The sequence below is a fragment of the Cynocephalus volans genome, chromosome X (genome assembly GCF_027409185.1).
Source record: "Cynocephalus volans isolate mCynVol1 chromosome X, mCynVol1.pri, whole genome shotgun sequence".
In the NCBI taxonomy this organism is placed as follows: Eukaryota; Metazoa; Chordata; class Mammalia; order Dermoptera; family Cynocephalidae; genus Cynocephalus; species Cynocephalus volans.
In genome coordinates, this window is record NC_084478.1 from 147,945,700 (window position 1) to 147,965,817 (window position 20,118).

The following is a 20,118-nucleotide window of genomic DNA, read 5'->3' on the forward strand; positions in this document are numbered from 1 at the left end:
ATAAAATGGCCTGTCATGGGACCTCTTTAAGTTAAGAAAAACATAGCTTCTGTTTTAAATGTTCACTATTCACTCAAAAAATAATGATGTCATTTGTACTACACAAAACGTACCATGTGAAGTGCTGTGGAGGAATTAAAAACCAAATATGCGATCTCTTCCACAACTAAGAGGAATGAGAAAGCATAAAAGGTAGCAATAGAAAAAGTTTGTAAGACTTATGAGAGGGTAACTTTCTGGGGCTGCGTAGCTGAAAGTAGAGATTTATAGTGACTCAGGTGGCGTGAGCTCTCGACTTCCATCTCTCAGTGGCTGTGGTTTCCCAGGCATCTGCGGGATCCTGTGCTCCTTGCGGCAGGTGGCCCAGCCTGGGGGGCCTGGTCTTCATTCCCCACCTGCTCCCACACAGGCACCTGAGGCCACCCCTGTGCCAGACCAGGCTTGGGGGGCGTTTCTGCCCAAACTGGAAAGGAAGAGATTGACAGAGGCTAAGGCTGAACTTGATCAGGTCCGTTCACCTCACCTGACCCAGCACCTGCTCCAGAAAGCCACCAGACCAGGGCCCTGGAGATGCAGGCTCTGATCCCCACCCTGCCTGTCCCAGCCCGCTGTGGGGAACTGCAGCAGAGACACGGGGAAAGAGGGGTCTAGACCGATAGGGCCAGTGGGGGTGTGTGTCAGAAAAGAGTTGTGCCCCCACCCCCAGCCCCACCCCGGGAGTCCAGCTTCCCAGCAGAGGCCAAGGAGGAGTCTGAAGGGGGCCTGGCACAGTCTAGTGGTTGTGGAGAAGGACCCAGGGCATGTGGGAAGGGGGACAAGATGAGCTTGTGCAGGAAGGCAGGGGTCCTCCTACAGGGCCAGGGGGATCTGCACATGGCTCGGTGGATGCCTTTGACCATCTCCCTAATAACCTGATGGTGGAGGCCTGGCTAGGGCCCCAGGCTTGTGGCAGGTCCACTGCCCACAGGAGCACTGCACACCCAGGTGGTCCCCGCCAGGCCATAGGACACACCATGGGCCTCCCGCCCCCCACCATCAGCCGGCAGCATCCACATGGTTTGAAACAAGGAGCTCCTGTCCCCCACCGAGCTGCACTCGGTGTTCCCAGGAAGATGCTTCCTTGTCCCAGAGCCAAGCACATCGCCTGTTGTTGGAGGCCCACAACCTTGTCAGGGGACAGTCCCCGGGACAGGCCTCCCACACCCCCTCTCCCACAAGCATGGCCGCTCAGAGCCAGCTCCTACTTCTACCCAGGCCGCTGCTGCACAGTTCCCAGCTGGGGTCCTGCAGCCTGAGGCCATGTACCTTGTCTCTCCTGGATTTCCTGAGAGACTCTAGGGTCTGCGTGGCTGTCCCAAGTCCAAACTTGTTGCACACCCATCCCCTGACTTGCACATGGGGAGAAGGGGGTCTTCCATTTCTATGTTGACAAGACTGGACAGCTGGAATTCACACCACCCTGGCTGGGACGGCAGCGTCGCACCGATCCCATTCAGTCCCACCCTGACCTGGACCGAAGCCCACTTTCATGCCGCATCACCCCACAGAGGGCCCGAGTGCCCCCTTCTTTGTTGGGGGGCCAGGGGTTCTGAGACCTTCGGGCACCGGACACTGTCCAGGGGCAGCCCCTGCCACTTGCAGGAACAGTGCCCCCACCTCCTACCCCAGGCAGACCCACTTTCTCCTCCTTTGCCTCCTTCCTCACCAGTGCCTTGGGGCTCTGCTTCCTCCAAGTCCCTGTCCCTGCACAAAGAAGCCAGGTCCTCCCCTTCTCTCCAGACCCTCTGTCTGTGCTGCACCCAGGAGCTGGGTGACTCACACATCCTCTCCTAGCACTGGGGCCAGGAGAGGAGACACGTTGCAAATGGAAGGGAGGGGACATGGCTTGCCAAGCTGTCGAGATATGTGTGGAGTAAAATGTGGACTCTGCCACCTCTGATTCAATAGCTTGGTCCTTGGTGACATCCCACAAAGCCTGTTGTGACCTTTGTCCAAGATAAAACTCACATGACATAAAACCTTGGCTCTTAAAGTATGCAATATGGTTGTTTTTTGTACACTCCCCAAGTGGATGTTAAGCTCCCTGAGGTTTGCTGCTGACTAGCCCAAGGCAATTTCACCTCCAGGACAAATGAGAGTCTCTGAAAGTGCAGCAAACTCTTGAGAGGTGGTTTGGTGCAGTGTGACTTGACACTGTCATCACTGACAGTGGGTAGCACTGGGCAGAGAAATGCCCTGTATGGGCCTGCAAGAGGGCACGCTTTTATATTTTACTCCATATAAATCCGGACAGCTTGAACTTTTTGCATATAAGAATTCATGTCATTACTTTTGGGACAAAAACATAGAGACCACAAAAGAAACCACTGTGATAATTGAAGGCATCATTGAGACATAGGGAAGTGAACGTGTTTCAGTCCTGGCTATGCAGCCCCATCACTGGGGGATGTAGGGCAAGTCCGTTTCCTTTTCAGGGGTCAGCTTCCCCTTCTTTATAATGAAGAAAAATTTCCGCTTCCTTCCTACTCTGAAGGCCAGGACTCGGTGAGCCTAAGGATGTCATCATGTGTCCCAAGAGTCCCATGTGCCATTTCTGTCCCTAATTCATCTTCCCCTCCACACTCCCAGGAGTTCAAATGGTCCCTCTGGAGCGGATGGAGTAGGGAGAGCAGGGAAAGGTTATGTAGATGACTTTAGCAGTGAGTTTAGGACTTTGTTTATTTATTTACTGTATAAAGCGAAGGTGTTCAACATGAAATTTTGATATACATACACATAGAAAAGGGGCGCAAGCACCAAGTTTGTCACTAGAAGGGGATGTGAGGACAAAAGGGCCTTCTAAGCAGGTGATATAAAGGATGGAAGATGGGACAAGCACACGAGTTGGCCTTGTAGGGGCAGAGGCAGTTCATCCCTTGCCACCGGGCCAGAGCAGTGAATAGGGACCCAGACACAGATAGTGAGTAGGTTTGATGGTGGGAGGATGACGTGGTTCTCAGCCAGTTGCACCTGTTTTCTCAGTGAACTATTGGGCAAAGTCATCAGCAGGAATGTTGGTAGTTTGAATAGAGAAGAAGGGGTGAAAGAGTGCTTTTGGAGAGAGGGATGAGGAGTATAATACCAGGGAATTGGCCACCAAAATTCAGCCAGCCAGCGCTAGGGAGAGATGGCCCCCAACAACATTCAGCTCTTCCAGCACAGCTGGGAAGCAGGCTGGCCCTGTGGGGTTCAGAGAGGCATGGGGCTGTAGACACACAAGGGCACTGGAGGGAGAGAGAGGCAAAGGAACTAAAGGGGTCGGTAAAGGAGTGTTTATAGGGCTGGATGGGGCATATAACTAGATAAACAGGGAAAGAAGGGCATGGCATGTGTATGGGGGAGCAGGTGCACGCGTGTGTGTATGGTCAATGGATTCATGCACCCTTTGGTGAACTTCAGAGTCCTTGAAACTTTTTCCCTTGTGTCACTAAATAAGCAGCAATTCCAGGAGCTCAGGAATGCTCCACCAGCTATGTGCCCTTGGATGCTGAGGTTGGAACACCACAGAAATTTATGCTGCATTTCCAACTGGGTTCTCTCCACACACTTTGATATACTATAGTTAATTTTATAAGTAGGCATCCCTCAGGATCTTGGTGGATTGGTTCCAGGACACTCCCACCCCCCCACCCCACCCCCATAACAAAATCCACTGAAGCTCTAGTCCCTTACATAAATGGCGTACTATTTGCATGTAACCTTTGCACACTGTAAATGCTTTGGGGAATGAGTTAAGGAATAAAACCCACAATAAATCTAAGAACATATCTATGGGTAGCATTTGATCCCCATCCCAAGACCAAAACAAAAATGCAAAGCCGGATAGTGATTCTTGAGATACAAGACCAGAGGCCCCATGTCATGGGAGCCCAACCCCTCCCCCAGCACGAAGAGCCGATATATTACAAATAAATGGTCTTTTTATTGTGTGTCCATGAAAACAAAGTCAGGGAGGCCTTTGGCCAACAAGGTGTCAATGAGCAAGAGGCATGCATGACAACAACCGTATTCTCCTTGGGAGTGAGTTCTTTACCTCCCAGGCCTTAAGGGTCACACGCAACCAGGGACAGGAGGCTCCAGAGGAACGCAAGCCCAGGACCACCATACACTGGAGGGCCTGAGTCTGCTGCCTCCCTGGCAGGACAAGGCAGGAAGAACAAACACTGCCTCGGGCTAGGCCCAGCCTCCCAAAGCTAGAACACAGGGAACACCCCCACCCCCACCCCCATCAAACACTGCTGAAGAAATCAGCCAGCACTTCTGAGAAGAACTGGCTCTGAAGCCAAAAACCGTCAGGGCTCCATTCAGAAGGGGTTGCCCTCTCGAAGCTTCCAGTAGTAGTAAACGAAGAGTAGGATGGCATTTAAGAGCAGGAAAACCAGAAGCTGGCCCCAGAGCGGGACCCTAAGGGCCTGCTTTCCTGACGGGATGGTGTATCGGGTGAGACATGAAGAGAAGGAACATGAAGATGAGGATAAAGAAGAGGAGGATGAGGATGTAGGAAAATAGGACAGGTCGTGGCAGCTTTTGGAAATGCTAGAAATGTGGTGGTAGTGTGCGATGCTCTGGTAGGCACTATCCAAACCATACACGGGGTGTTCCCTGAGGCAAAAGAGGGGAGCAAGTGGGCCAGGAGAGCCTGGGCCCAGAACCAGCCCCGTCCCTGGGCCTCTCCACTACTCACCTGTCCTTGCTGTCCTCTTCAGAAGAAGACAAAAGACTGTCATCTCGAATCTGCAGAAGCAAATCAGGGTGAGGGAACTGGTTGGTGGGATCACCATGGCCCTATCATATTCCGCAGTCTAAACTTCCTTGGCCAGCCCACTCAGACCATTGCTTAAAGGCCAGGGACCTGCCCCTTCCAGAACCTTCTGAGTTCCCGGCCTTTTGTCTGTGGGGCCTTACCACTCGCTCAGTGACTGTCCTGGCTGCCTGTGCCCCAGCACCCTCCTTTCTAATTTAAGGATTCTCAGAAAGAGCATGAGTCTAGATCTCAGACCAGGGTCCAGGCCATGTGCCTTCCCATGCTCTCTAGTCAAATAGTTCTCACGGCTCCCCAAAGTAGGGCCCTGACCAAACAGGTGTCTACTGACCGTAACTCTCCCTGGAGAATGAAGGGTGCACCCAGTGTCCCCCCTCCTGCACTGTATTTGCCCAAACCCAGCTATGGTCCCCTCAGGTCGGATCAAAGTACAGGATGCCTGACAGCCAGCTCGCCTGGTGGTTGAAGGTGTCAGCATCTGAGAGCGAAGTCACTGGCTGGTGGAATCCCTTGGATGTACCCACAGAATCGGCCTCCCTGGAAGCCCTGGCGGTCAGGTAACTCTACTCACAGTACTCGTCATTACAGCCTTATGAACGGGGGCATGGTTAGCAGAGGAAGCATCGGTATGCCCTGCCTGGTCCAATGGACCTAATCTGAATCACATTACGGGCCTATGACAAAGTTTCTCCCTCCTAGGGTTGCTGAGAGGTGGTGGGTGTTGGGGCCTCAGGTTCTCCCTAAGACTGGGGTCCCCGACGGAGTGGCCTTCAGATATCAGGGTGCCCACCCCATCCCTGCCTTACCCTTGCTCTGGTAAAGTAAGGTGTCATCTTTCTTGGGCAGATTGTGCATATCCGAAGAGCCCTTGAGAGCCGAATCCAAGTCTGAATGGGGCAGGAGGAACAGTCCATGTGCCTCACAGGCTTTCCTCCCTTCTCCCCAGCGGCCTAATCGGCCAACGCCCTTTCCCCACACTCCCGACCCATCCTCCCCGTCGCCCATGCCCCGTTCCCATCCCATGGGCGGCCAGGCGGGCCCCTGGGGCTGGGTCTCACTGGAGAACCCATAGGAGGAGGCAGACGAGTTAGAGGACGAAAGCCTCCTTCGCCTGTGGGTCATGTACTTGAAGATTGTTAGTTGAGCCTGGCCAGACACGGGGTGCAGGGCGGTCAGGGTTATGGTCCTCAAACCTGGGGGAGAGCGCAGTGGGGACACGGGTAACGGGTCCGAGGGAAGGAGCGGGACGAAACGCGGGGAGTATGTCCCGGGAGGGGACCCGACCGCCGCGGGGCGCTGCGTACCCAAGACGTTCGCGTGCTGGATGAAATAGCGCAGCAGGGCGTCCAGCTCGGGGTCCGACATAACCGCAGAGTCGTCCATGGCAGGCGCAGCCGGCACCGGGAGGTGGGAGGGGAAGGCCTGCGGGCGGCCCCGGCCTGTCAACACAAGCCTAGCAACGGTTTCCTAGCAACAGGGTGGTGGCAGCAAGAACGCCTGGTCAGCAGCCCCGCTGGCGTCACGCTGGCGTCACTCGTGCGTCACAGTCATGGGAGTGGGTGGGGCTGTGCTGCGCGTCGGGGGGCTGGGCTAGAGAGCCCAAAGTCCCCAAGGGCGGCAGAGGCTGCAGGGAAGTGAGGGGCGGGGCCTGCACTGGCCAAAGTGGCGCAGACCCGTGTGGCCATGGGAGTAGGGCGGGCATGGCCTGCAGCGTCGTCAACTGCTGGGTCGTTTAGGCTGGACCAAAGACCGGGACAGGACCTGCTCGAGCCGAGCCAGCAGACAGCGGCCAGGACAGGTGAGCGGGCGGGATGGGCGCGCTTGGGGCAGTTCGGTTCCCTGAGTTTCTTCGGCTTCGCCCTGTCCTTGCATCTCCCCGCCGTCCGCCATCGCTCCATGTCCCCGGTGTCCAGGTCCTGGTTCAAATCCCCAAACCAGACAACTGCACCCCCTCCCAAAGGAACAAAAACTGAAAATGTAAGGACTGAGAATTTTCACAAATTAAAGTCAGGCACCAAACTACATATCCAGGACGGTCAGAGAATACCAAGCATCATAAGTGCACAGAAAGCTACACCTAGGTCAAACTACATACAATTAAAATTTTAAAAAAATTCCAGAAACAAGACAGAAGGGGGGGAAAACCTTACCTGTACAAGAACAAGGATAAGAACTACATCCAACTTATCCTCAGAAAGCAGACAAGCAAGAAGAGAGTAGGGTGAAATTTTTAAATTGTTGAGAGAAGTATGCCAAACCTAGAATTCTTTACCCTGCAAAATTATCGTTCAAATGTGAACGCTAAATAGAGGCCTTCTCGGAGAATAGAAATTAAGGGAATTCGTTGCCAGTGTCCTGCCTTGAAAGACGTGTTAAAAGTCCTTTAGACAGAAGGAATGTGATACAGGTCAAAAACACAGATGTACATAAAGATAGGAAGACTATCAAAGAAGGAATAAGTGAAGGTGAAATAAAACCTTTCATTTTTGTAATTCTTACAATAACTGACAGGTAATACTTTGTCCAACATAATAGTTAAATGGAGGCAATTATGAATGATTTGTTCATGTTATATGCATGAAAGATCTGTTATACGTATGTATTTTGCCTATATCTGCTTATACATAAGTGAAGGGCATGTCCGTGGAACAGGTTGGAAGAATTAGGACTCTATTATTATACACAGTGCTCACACACCCCATGAAGTGGTACACAGTCATTGAAAGTGGACTTGCGTTAGTTGTAAGTGTGTATGACCAACTCTAGGGCATCCACTAAAAAAGGTAGTAAAGGAAGTACAAGAAATATTTTAAGAAAGGACAGATAATGGAATCATTTAAACCACAAAAGGCAGTTAATAGTGGAAGACGAAACTAAGAACAGAGAACAGGGGCAACAAATAGAAAACTAACAAATACGGTAGATATTTATCCACCTCTACCAGTAATATGAACGGACTAAATACACCAAATACACCTTACATATGAATGGACTAAATACACCAATTAAATTCAGACATTGTCAGAGATGATCACAAAACAAGATGCAATTATATTTTGTCTCCAAGAAATCCCGTTTAAATATAAAGAAATGTATTGACTAAAAGTGAATGAATGGAGAAAAATATACCATGCTAACACTCATCAAAAGAAAGCAGGAGCAGCAATCTTAATCACAAACAGAGCATACTGCCAATCAAGGAAAGTTATCAAGGATTAAGAAGTGCATTACATAAGGATAAAGGTGTTCAGTGCTCCAAGGAGACATAACAATCCTTAATGTGTAAGCACTTAACCACATATCACATTACATGGCAATGACTGAAAGAACTGTAGGGAGACAGAGATGAATCCACTATCTTAGATGGAGACTTTAAACGCCGATATCAGAAGTGGCCAGATCCAGCAGGCAGAAAACTGTGAAGGACATAGCTGAACTCAACAACACCAGCAATCAACTGGATATACTTGACATTTATAGAGTGCTGCCTCCAACTACAACAGCATACACAGAACAGTAAAGATCTATGCTCTCAACAAGTTTAAAGTATACAGTACAGTATTGTTAACTACACTCAAAGGGTACAAAGTCTCAGTTATTCAATAAGAATAAGTTCTGGAGATCTAATGCATAGCGTGGAGATTATAGTTAACAACAGCCATTTTTAACTACTGTATAGTTAACAACAGCCATTGTTAACTATTGTAGAGTTAAAAACAGCCATTGTTAACTATTGTATAGATAAAACAACCACTCTTTTACCCTCAAAATTCTTACCTCGTAAATTTGAAATTTGAATTTACAACTTAAATTTCTTATTTCTTTCTTTCTTTTTTTTTTTTTTTTTTTTTTAGGATGTCTAGTAAGGGAATCCTAACCCCTGATTTGGTGTTGTCAGTAACACACTCTCCCAAGTGAGCCAACTGGCCATCCCTACATAGGGATCTGAACCCGCAGCCCTGGTGCTATCAGCACCACACTCTCCCAAGTGAGCCATGGGCTGTCCCCTCAAATTTCTCATTTCTTGATGGAACAATGAGGTAGTCCTGTAGATGTGTAATGGTACCTAGGTAATATATAAATAGTAATACAAATAAATATCCATAAGTATAGGGTGATAGGATGAAGAAAATCATCCTTCCCGATTCTAAATCCTGATTTCCTTTGGGAATAATTAGTTGGGTATAAAAGTAAGTATTATGCGGTGGGCAGAATATGTACCCTAAAAGTTCATGTGTTCGAAAGTTGATCTCCATTAAGAGGGTAGGAAATCCTATAATGGTAATTGAGATGTGAGGCCTTTAAGAAGTGATTAGATTGTGATGACTGTACTATCGCTAGCTAGGTCACAATTTTACTAGAGATAACGAGAAACACCTAGAGAAATAGTTGGTGCTATTCTTATATCTTGCTGATGTAAGGCATTGGTTATATAGAGACTAGTGGGATGTAGATAGCTAGTCATACTGAAAAAAAATTGAGATAACCAGAATTAATATTTTAAGTGAGTAAATTTAAAATGAGTTTCTTCTAAAATCTAACATTTTACATTTTTTTCTCAGAAAAACAAGTACTGCAGGTATCAAGTAGTACCTATGTAACCATTTTGCTAGCAGTAAGTAGAGATAACAAGGACAACAGGCGGAAAAGGGCTCAAAACCTTTAAATCTAACTTTTCATCTCATGTTGAGATATAGTTTTATTACTGTATATAATTAATGGTTTCTCACTAATAATTTACCTGTAGTTAACTATTTCAAGGGAGGGAATAGAAAACACATTACTGTGCTCTCAACTCTAGCTTCTTCTATGTGCTTGAAATAATGTGTTAGTGATTAACACAATCAGCAGTACTTAAACTAATGTATTAGACATAATTTCTAAAACAAGATTATATATAGGCTTTTGAAAATAGTAAACAGTCTTGTCTGATCTAAATTCTTATGTTTTCATAATATTGACTTAGTGCAACTGATAACTACTAAACAACTAGTTGAAGCCAGAAAGCTGAATATCACATTCTTTTCAACTTCAAATTCTCGCATTTTGTTGAACTGAGGGAGTACTACAGATGGGTGTGGCTCCTTGAAAAACTAGTTAACTAGAGATGAACAGAAGCAAATAGGATGAATAGGAGAATGGAAGAGAAAACACACATTTCTCAAGTCTCAGTTGTTGTTTCCTATAAAACAATGAGTTAATACTCTACAGAGTTTTTGTAAATATGTAAGTAGTTAACAAGGCATAACTGGAGACAATTAGAATAACTGGGTAAAGGAAAAAAGAAAAAATATTAGATTTTTCTCAGGTATAAATTATTAATTCTTGTTTGATAGTGTGTTAGCTCTGTCTATAGCTCTCTCTATCTACCTGTCTATCGACCTACCTATCAACTTCCCTAGCTGGCTGTATTCAGGTAATTAGTTTACTAGGAATAAATAACCATAACTAGAAAAACTAGTTGAATACAGGAATTGAAAAAATCGTTCTTCTCAACACTTCTTATTTATTGTTGAGAAAATGAGTTAGTAATATAGGCAAGTCATGCTTCCCAAGTCAGTAGTAAAATGCAGACAATATGAATAATAAGTGAAATGCAAGTAGTAGAAAAATATTCTTTGCAGATTAATTTTGTTGTTGTTGTTGAACTAATAAATTAGCTCTTCTTTACTGAGTTTTCCCATGAAACTTGTTTAAAAAAAAAAAAAAACAGCCAGCAAACACTAAAATAACAAGGGAAGCCTTCACCTAAAAGTCATGTTCTTTTCAACTCTTAATCATTAGTTCTAGTTGGAATAAAAAAATTAGAAGAAGAGATAATGCTGAGTGTTACCTAGGAAAAAAGTTGTTAGGGCTAACTGGGGATAACTTGAATAACTATGGGATGCCAAGCAGTGTTGCTTTGCCTCCCATGGATCTGTCACCCCTATACACCGGTGTGATGGAGCTGCCAATGATTACTCAAAGCCCATCTCTTCTGAGCAGTGAGAAGCCGCAAAAAGTGGTTAATCTCCAAGAACCCTCAAGAACGGGGTATTCCTTCCATTTGGGAAATCAACCACGAGTTGGGGTTCTCTTCCCGCATTTATTCTCCAGACCAGGAAGTTACAGGAAGAGAACATAGGTGTGGTTTTTGCTAAGTATACATAAACAAGTTTAACAATAAAAGCTGGTAACATTCAATAAGACAAGCAAGGTGACATTCCATAATGCAATTTGCAACAATAGCTTGATTTTAGCAAACACTGCCTTCTTATAGCAATTTCCCAGTGTTTTTACATATCAATCAGTAACCTGTCTGCCTTTGAGCCAGCAATCTTGCTGTGTTACAATTCTTGATCTCTCAACAGAGACTATGTAGCCTGGGGAATATTTCCAGTCCTTGGTAAGGTCAATATTTGAAACTGCAAGGCTTTGGAAAAGCAGGCCCTGTGAAGTACATTTGCCTTATTCATACTCCACAAAGCAGGGGAAACCCATCCTTATCTTTTTATTATTTATTTCTGTAGGGATGATAAAGTCTTAACTACCAACATCAGTTGGTAAATACATAATTCATATAGTTGATGCTAGAAATGGCTAGAAATATATAGACTAAGGAATCACTGCTGATGAATACCGGTTTATTCCAGGAAGTTGCATAACCATTTTTTTAACTCAAAATTCTTAATTAGTGTTAGAAATATTAGCTCATGCCATAGGCATCTCCTTTACCCAGGTGAATAATTAATTGGAGATAAATAGATGAATCCACTATGAGGAAAAACACATTCTTTTCAACACTACTTCTCATTACTTATTGAAATAATGTGCCACTATTCTAGATATTTAGTGGTTCTTAGCCAAATATGATGAGTCAACTAGAAATTACTGTCAAAAACTTGCTGAATATGGGAACTTGAAAAACACATTCTAGTCAACTCTAGGTTCCTGTTTCTTTAGCGAATGTTGAGTTAGTACTATTGATATAGTAAGTGGAGTTACCAAGGTAAGGTTTAATTAGACCTACCTCCATAAACTAGAATAACTGGACAGGAAGAGAAAAGTCACATCATTCTTCTCCACATTTCTCATTTCTTGTTGCAGTAGTGAACTAGTTCTCTACATGGGTGGTAGTACTTAGGGAATCACATGATGGGGAACAAGAAAAGATGGATAGAATAAATATTTGATGCCAGGAATATGAAAAACATATTCTGCTAATTAGAAATGCTTGTTTCCGGTAGGAACAATGAGTTAACACTAATTGGGACTAGAGATATCTCTGTGAGGCACTGAATGAATTTCCTTTGGGCATGTGCTCAACAGAGGGATTGCTGGATCATATGGTAGTTCTGGTTTTGATTTGATTTTCTGAGGAACCTTCACACTGTTATCCATCATCACTGTACCAACTTACATTCCCACCAACAGTGTACAAGGTTTGCCCTTTCTGTTACCTCTTGACGTTTGGGTAATAGCCATCCCAACAGACATGAAGTGAGATCTGATTGTGATTTTGATTTTCATTTCCCCAATTATTACTGATGTTGAGCACCTTTCATAAACCTGTTGGCCATTTGTAAGTCTTCTTTGGAGAAAGATCTGTTCAGATCCTTCAAACATTTGTTAATTGGGCTGCATTGTTCTTTGCTATTGAGCTGTGTGAGTCGCCTGCATATTTTGGATATTGACCCTTCTCAGATATGTGCTTCACAAATATTTTCTTTCAATCTGTAGACTGTCTCTTCACTTTCTTAATTGTTTCTTTGGCTATTCAGAAGCCATTTTGGTTGATGGAGTCCCACTTGTTTATTTTTGTTTTCGGTTCCTAAACTTCTGACGTGACAATCAAAAAATTATTGCCAAGGCTAACATCAACGACCTTTCTGCCTATATTTTCTATAAAGAATTTTACAGTTTCGGGTCTTATGTTGAGATTTTTAATCCATTTTGAGATGATGTTTCTATATGGTGTCAGATAAGGATCCACTTTCATTATTTTTCATGTCGATATTCAGTTTTCTCAGCACCATTCATTGACGACACAATTTCTAACGCAAGAATGCAACTTCAAGACCCGTTTCAGTTCCTGGCCTGAAGGCTTGCTATTTAAACAGTATTGGAAAGTCAAGACTGTGACATCAACCCTTTCCTGAATGGAGAGCCTGCCCTATATATTTCAGCTTGTTTGCCCCCACAATGTGGGAGTTGATTCCTTAAAATAAATAACCTAAAATATACATGCGTTATTTATAAATAAAGATTAAATAACACCACTTAAACATATATGACATGTAATATTACATATCACACATGCACACACGTGCACACACGCAGACACATATACCCCGTTGCTTCTGTTTCCCTTTCTGTGGGGAAGCCAGTCTCATACAGCTGAGCACGTTTATTCACTGATCTCCACAGCCTTCAGGTGGTCATTCGGAGCATAAAAACAGAAAATCGAGGGGAGCTATGTGAACAGTTGGAAAAGAAGTTGAAATGGACAACCTTCTGGGTAGTAGCCAAGAAATGAACGGACTTCAGGGTACGGCAGAGTCTACGATGCTCTGGGCTGGTTGGGAGGTGCAAGAAGGCACACACCTCCCTGGGCGAGGTCTTGCAGAAGCACTGGGTGGCTGCGAAGGGAAGGCTCAAGGCTAGAAGAGGAGTTGGAAGAGTCTGATCTCAAGTTGTGACCCAGCCGAGGTTTCTCAGCCAGGCACCACGTGCAGCCACCTTCTAGCAGAGATCTGATGCCACCCAGCATAAGACTGGCGTCTCGGACGCCCAGCTCCCACTGGGTGCCCAGATTGGCCGGGAGAAGCTTTTGCAGGAAGCCGCCTGGTTGCGGATCAAAGGGCAAGTGCGGGATGGCAGAGAGATGTTGAAATCCTACAGGCAGCAGAGCACAGTGTCCCAGAAGCCCCGCAAGCTGGCCGAAGCCCTGGGGAAGATCAGCTGGAAGAGGAGTTCCCCTGCCCCCTTCATGAGCCCCCCATTGGGACAGTGAGCCCTGGGTGAATACAGAGGCCCTAGACAGCCACCCACAGCCAGGGCACAGTGGTACTGCTGCGTCCTGCCGCTGGGGGGCGTGCCTGCAGGGGGCGTGGTTCCGCACGGCCTCACCTCCCGCACTCACCGCCAATCAGCGAGCCGTCTGTTGCCGCGCAGGCGCTAGCCCACAGGCCCTCAGAGCCGCGTAGCCAGCGGGCCGTTGTGGAATTCCCTGAGGCGTCCGGTAGCCTGAGGGTTCCTCAGGTGAGGCACGCACTTGCGGGTTGGCGTGGCCCCCGGCCCAGGGGCATGAGGGCGTGGGCACGGGGAGGTCCCGGTGGACATCTGAGGAAATGTCCTGGCTTGGGTGTCAGTCCCCTGGGGTCTGCGACCGGGGCCCGGCAGGCAAGGGCGCTGGGACTGTGGCAGCCGGCCACGTGCCTGCTGTCTGGCGGGGAAGAGACCGTCCGGGTCTGCGCCTCCTGCCTGCCGGCCGACCATAAAGAAGGACACTCGGTCCTCTGAGGGTCTCCAGGTGCGTCTTAGTTGGTGACCAGTTAGCGGCCTTGCTTGGCTTTCCACGACCTGGCCGGGGGGTTCGCTTCCTGAGGAGACGGCCGGGAGGTGGTCATTTGAATGTGGCTACTTGTATTGAGGATCATGGCTCATCATGTGGAATGCGACGAGTCTAATTTCTTTTATTCCTGTGGAGGGGGGAGGGAAGCAAAACTGAGGGCTATTCAAGATTCTTCCGTGTGTAATGGGTACACTTACCCCTTAACTACAAAACAACCTCACTCTCCACGTAGTCATGACAGCTATGCATAAAATTAACGAACGAAATAAGAGAAAAATGGAAAGGCATTCATTCACACCCAGTTACTCCACCCATGCACTGCGATCCTATGAAACCTAAGACTTTCTAAGAAAAATGCGTGAAACTTGCTGCGGAGTGAATCTGGCAAAGGAAAGGTGCAAGAAGAGGCACAGCAGTGTTTTCTTTATTTAAAAAGAAGTTTTCAAGATTGTGCCTTTATTATACTATAAACGGATATGCCAGCTCATCCTTCTATGGAAATACGTCCCTTTAGGTAGGTTTGCCATCACAAACCCAGTAGGTGCACAGAAGATCCAATACACATCTGGTCATGGTAGAGGGGGCATCACGTGAAGATGAGAGAATTCCTGCCTCTGGGGAACAGTATGGGGGTCATGTCGAGATAGGGGCACCACTTTGAGACAACTTGCTGAGGATTCTGTTCTTTAGTTTTCGCCTAAGATGTAAATAAAACCCTCACTAGGGAAAGCAGGCAACAGAACTTCCCAAGTGACAGGGCTTCCAAGGTAATCCTTCCCAAAATCACGGTTGTTGACTGGAGAAGTCAATGCTCATTGTTATCTTGTTCTTTCACTCCTCTGCTAAGGAACAGATGCAACAGAAGAAATGGGATGGTCCAAAGGAGTACGCTACTCTCTTTGGAAACACTACTTCTTGGTCATCTGAATTTGACTTTGACGTTACAGATTGTGGAGTCTCCATGTAGAAAGTATTTCTCTTTTATTGTCAACTGGGTATTCTCCCTCTGCAGGCAGTGTTTGCTTTGATGTTGGACTGAAATACTGGACGCATTTTCACACCACGTCCTCCTAGAACTTGGCATCAATTTACAAACTTATTCTGCTGCTATAGAGATTTTATTGTTCTCACATGTTCCTGGGGGGTAAGAGAAGTTTAATATTTGATTATCGCCATCTACGTGTATTTATGTATCTCTATGCATCTATCTTTCTGTTTATCTCTATGCCTCTATCACCTGTTTATCATCTCCCTATCATTATCTATCTCTACCTCCGTTGTTAGCTATATCTGTCTAGCTGTTCATCTGTCAGTCTATTTTGCCATTCATTATATCTCTCAACCGTCAGTTTTCGACACGAGTATATTTATATATGTCTACCTCTGTATCCATGTATCTTTTTCCTACCTATCATCTATCTGTCTCCTTCTAATCATTCCTTATCCTTCCGTACATCTACCTACCCCCTTCTATCTACTGCATATTATACATCTTTTTCGATCCCTATATCCATCTGTCTTTATGTATCTCCATCAACCTCTGTGTCGATTTCTGTCTCTCTGCCTCTATGTATCTATGTATCTAACTGTACACCATCCTCCTTTCTACCATCCATCTATTTACGCGTCTGCTTGCCTAACTTACCTACCTGTCCCTTCAGAGGGAGGGAAGAGTGTCGTATTCCCGTTAGGACAAAACCAGAACGTAAATTATCCAGAAGACTCTAAGCAGACCCTAGATAGAAGCTCTTCTTGCCATGGCCCATAGCGTTTGGTGAGAGGAACATGCACTGTTTTGATTTAACACACTTGCCTTCTGGTTGTGTCTGTTAAGGAAGCATCAGCTTTTGTAATCAGAAAAATCACTGGGATTGCCGTTCTTTATCTGTTGAAAGTGTTTTCTGAAAAGTTTTCACACTGGAAAAGAGCTGCCAAATGGGAGTAATGAATCATATCCACGTGGGGTGTACAAGTCTTAAGGTGTTGTAACTGTCTTATAGAGATATATTTGTTGCATATGGTGTAAAGGGATTCAGAGAACTATATCTATAAATATATATCTGTATGCATAAAAATCCTGGAGCACATGGACTCACGTGATTGGAACAAGAGTTCCTGGGTGATTGGACTACTGATGCTTATTATGCTCATTGTTTGGTAATTTTGAAGATCATTTTAGATTTTTCCGTGTGTGCTTTCAAAACGAGGAACTAAACGGAACGCAAAGTAGCATTCCTACTGGAAGCAAGCACACGGGGGACGGGTACAGACATTGAGGTGTATTGTTGGCTTCCACGCCAGGCATCTTGGGTTTCTAACATCTGCGTGTATGGGGCCGTGAGCGTGCGTGAGCGTGTGGGAGAAAGAGTACGTGCTTGTGTTTTGGGGTGTGGGTGGTCACGCTTGAAGGTGCTCTATCACACCTGTTTTCTGAGTGGGGCTAGCAGGTCCAGCTGAGGGGAGCCCGAAGCGGTCGAGTCACCTTTTATTCCTTCCTCCTGTAGTTGTGTGTCCTCAGGTGAACCCTGGGCTTGAGAGCCCAGCACCCTTGAGTGAGCACCCTCGTTCAGGGAAGACCGTGTGCTGATTGTCGTCTCCAAGGTACGTGTATTTCATCATCGTGACACCTTTCCTGTTACGTCGACCAGTGTGCGTGAACAAAGACATACATACACGCATTTATTAAGGAGAGAAGTTTCGCATCACAGAACATAGAATGTGAAGTCAATAGTGCACTAGGTAAAGTGCAGAAAGCAGTCATGACACTAATTTGGACGACATATAGGGAAAACTAGGACATATGAACGGAGTATTGGCGGTTGAAAGATAGGAAGAGTAGGACGGGTAGAACAATTGCTGCTTCTGCAGAACACATTCCTGTAATGTCAGAAATTCCATGAGAGTTTGGAAATATCAGGAAAATTTTGGCGTAACGAGACTCTTGGAAATGACGTAGCAGAAATGGGCACTAACTAGGAAATATATCCAATTATGCTCTCATGTTAGCAACTATAGTGTAACACAGTACGTGCTTGCACGTGCACAGGGATGCATAGGTAGTGCGTTGGAAGCACGTACACCATCGTCCTCATAGTGAGCATCTGTAAGGTGCCAGCCCCTCTACACATCTTTCTATGCATGTCATGTTCTCACAAGCTCATTCAATGCGATTTGAGAATCAGAAAGACACAATAACTTCAAAATCCCCATTTTCGTTACACTCACACAGATGGTCACAAACACACGATTGATGTTAAATCCATGTGTTCATGGCATCCGCGATCCCCAAAGCAGTGGTTCTCCCTGTTGTGACGCAGGAACAGACTAGCATACGCCAGGCAGCATACCATGGAAATATTTTGGAATGCAAGAGGAGGAAAATAAAAATGGCATCTACATTATGGATGGGATTCAGATATCAGCTGTTTCAAAAAGGCATGCATCCCTGAGTTGGTGAAGGGAACGGGATCATTAGATCCACACTTTATTGGCTCACGTTGCTTCCTCTTTTGAATTTTCCAGATTCGCTTGAGAAAAGACTACATAGGTCCTGAGTATCTGCACTAGTTCCCACCTGATCACAAAGAACAGCGCCCTTCAGAAGCACGCAGCGGGGTAAAGGGTGTGCGGACAAGCGATTGGAGTGTGAGAAACAAGAGACCCAGCTCACAGAACCGGACCTGCCTCCGTCCACGTGACCTTCGGTAAGACTTCCCCATTCACTCGCTGCCATCTAATGTTGACATTTCGGGGTACGATCGTCTTTGCACCTCACTCTATACACACGTGTCTTCATAACGAGCATCACATCTTTGGTGTTGGGAGACAAGAGTTTTGCACCAGAGTATAGAGGTTCAGGTCACAACCCATGACCGGTTCCTGCAGAAATCCCTATTAACAGTGACAGCCAGGAATCATCAAAATGACCTCACAGACCTCTGGATTCTGAGTCATGCTCTTGAACATGACATGGGGCTGGCTCCCAGCATCGGTATGTAGGAGATGGCCTCGGTCTTCTTGGGGTGGACAGGGAGGCATGGGCACCCTAGGAAGGCAAAAAACTAATGAAGCATTTTCCTAGGTTGAAGCCCAAGGATCTCAGAAGCCGCAGAGGGTCCAGGAGAGTGAAACAGGATCCCTGACATGACACCCACGTCCGCATGCGGATGCTCTTCCGCATGCAGTCGTTACAATTAGGTTACACGGTGGCTTCGGGCTGTTATAGAACTCTTCTTGCACCTTCCATATTTTTCCCCAAATGCTTGACACTCATCTTCCCCTCTGTCTAAGGCCCACTCTTTTAATACCTTGTTTTATCTCATCAATCTCCTTGAGCAGGGCGCTTCTAGTTTCACAAAAGGAATTCTTTCCTCATACGGTTCTTCTTTTCCTTTTTCCCATTCCAGTCTCCTCCAGGTCTTTCCACTGAAAACACGAGTGCAAGCATCTCCCGGAGAACCAGGTGGAGGAGGACAGCCAATGCAAGCTGGGAACGCTTTGCAGTCCGGAGGCAAAGGAGGCGTATTAGAGCAGGGGTTTTGAGGGAAGACCTGAGTCAGCAGTGGGAATGACAGCCAGAAACCTCTGCCCCTCATCATCACCTCTCAGGAGAAGAAACGATTAAAGTGAAAAGCACAGACGTAAGGGCCCTGACGAAGTCTGAAATGGAAGGCATGGGCTCTTCGGCAGGGGCGCAGTGGAAGTTCAATGCCACAGCGGGAGAGGAAAGGGGGTGCAGAAGAGTCCTGAAAGTGGTACTGGAGAGGCTGGATGAGAGAACAAAACTGGGCCGAGGAAGAAAACCAGATGACCAGCAGACCAGTACAAGCTCCCAGGTGAAAAGCACAGACATAACGGCCCTGACGAAGTCTGAAATGGAAGGCATGGGCTCGTCGGCAGGGGCGCAGTGGAAGTTCAATGCCACAGCGGGAGAGGAAAGGGGGTGCAGAAGAGTCTTGAAAGTGGTACTGGAGAGGCTGGATGAGAGAACAAAACGGGGCCGAGGAAGAAAACCAGATGACCAGCAGACCAGGACAAGCTCCCAGGAGAAAAGAACAGACAAAACAGCCCTAACGAAGTCTGAAATGGAAGCCATGGGCTCCTTGGCAGGGGCCCAGTGGAAGGTCGGTGCCCCAGCGGGAGAGGAGAAGGAGTGCAGAAGAGTCCTGAAAGTGGTACTGGAGAGGCTGGATGAGAGAACAAAACGGGGCCGAGGAAGAATACCAGATGATCAGCAGACCAGTACAACTTCCCAGAAGGTAGCTCAACAGCCGGCAAGTAGACCCCCTCGTAAAAAGTATGGTAAACGCAAAGGGGTCGTTCGGAGGAGTGCTGGGAAGAGAGAAGCCTCAGGATCACTGCCAGTTGGTGCCGAGAGTGAGGATGCCCTGTGCGGTGACAAATCACGGGTGCACACGACCTCTGCCCCTGCTCCAGCAGAAAGGCAAATAAAGGCATCACGGAAGTCCAGCGCGAGCCACGATTTCCCGACACTGTCAGGACACGAGGGTGAGAAAGAGGGCAAGGCAAAGGCACAAGCCTCCACGGTTACATCCCGGCGTCCCACAGTCCTGGAGGAGGGTGCATGTGCTAATGATGGACAGGTGGCCCCATCCCAGCCACGGGGTGTCATCCCCACTGTGCCCATAGCTCTGAACGCAGAGGCACAGGACACCTGGCCGAAGACCGTGGCTACTCACTCCGCGTGCTCTGCGCGCTCAAGGAATGCTGAGGACTCTGGGGAGGGGGCCTCGAAGCCAGGCGT

The 20,118-nt window shown here is 47.0% G+C and overlaps 1 pseudogene; it reads right to left on the reverse strand.

The window, feature by feature from the left end:
- Positions 1 to 4,343: 4,343 nt before the first annotated feature.
- Positions 4,344 to 6,184, reverse strand: LOC134367495 (emerin-like; annotated as a pseudogene).
- Positions 6,185 to 20,118: the final 13,934 nt, after the last annotated feature.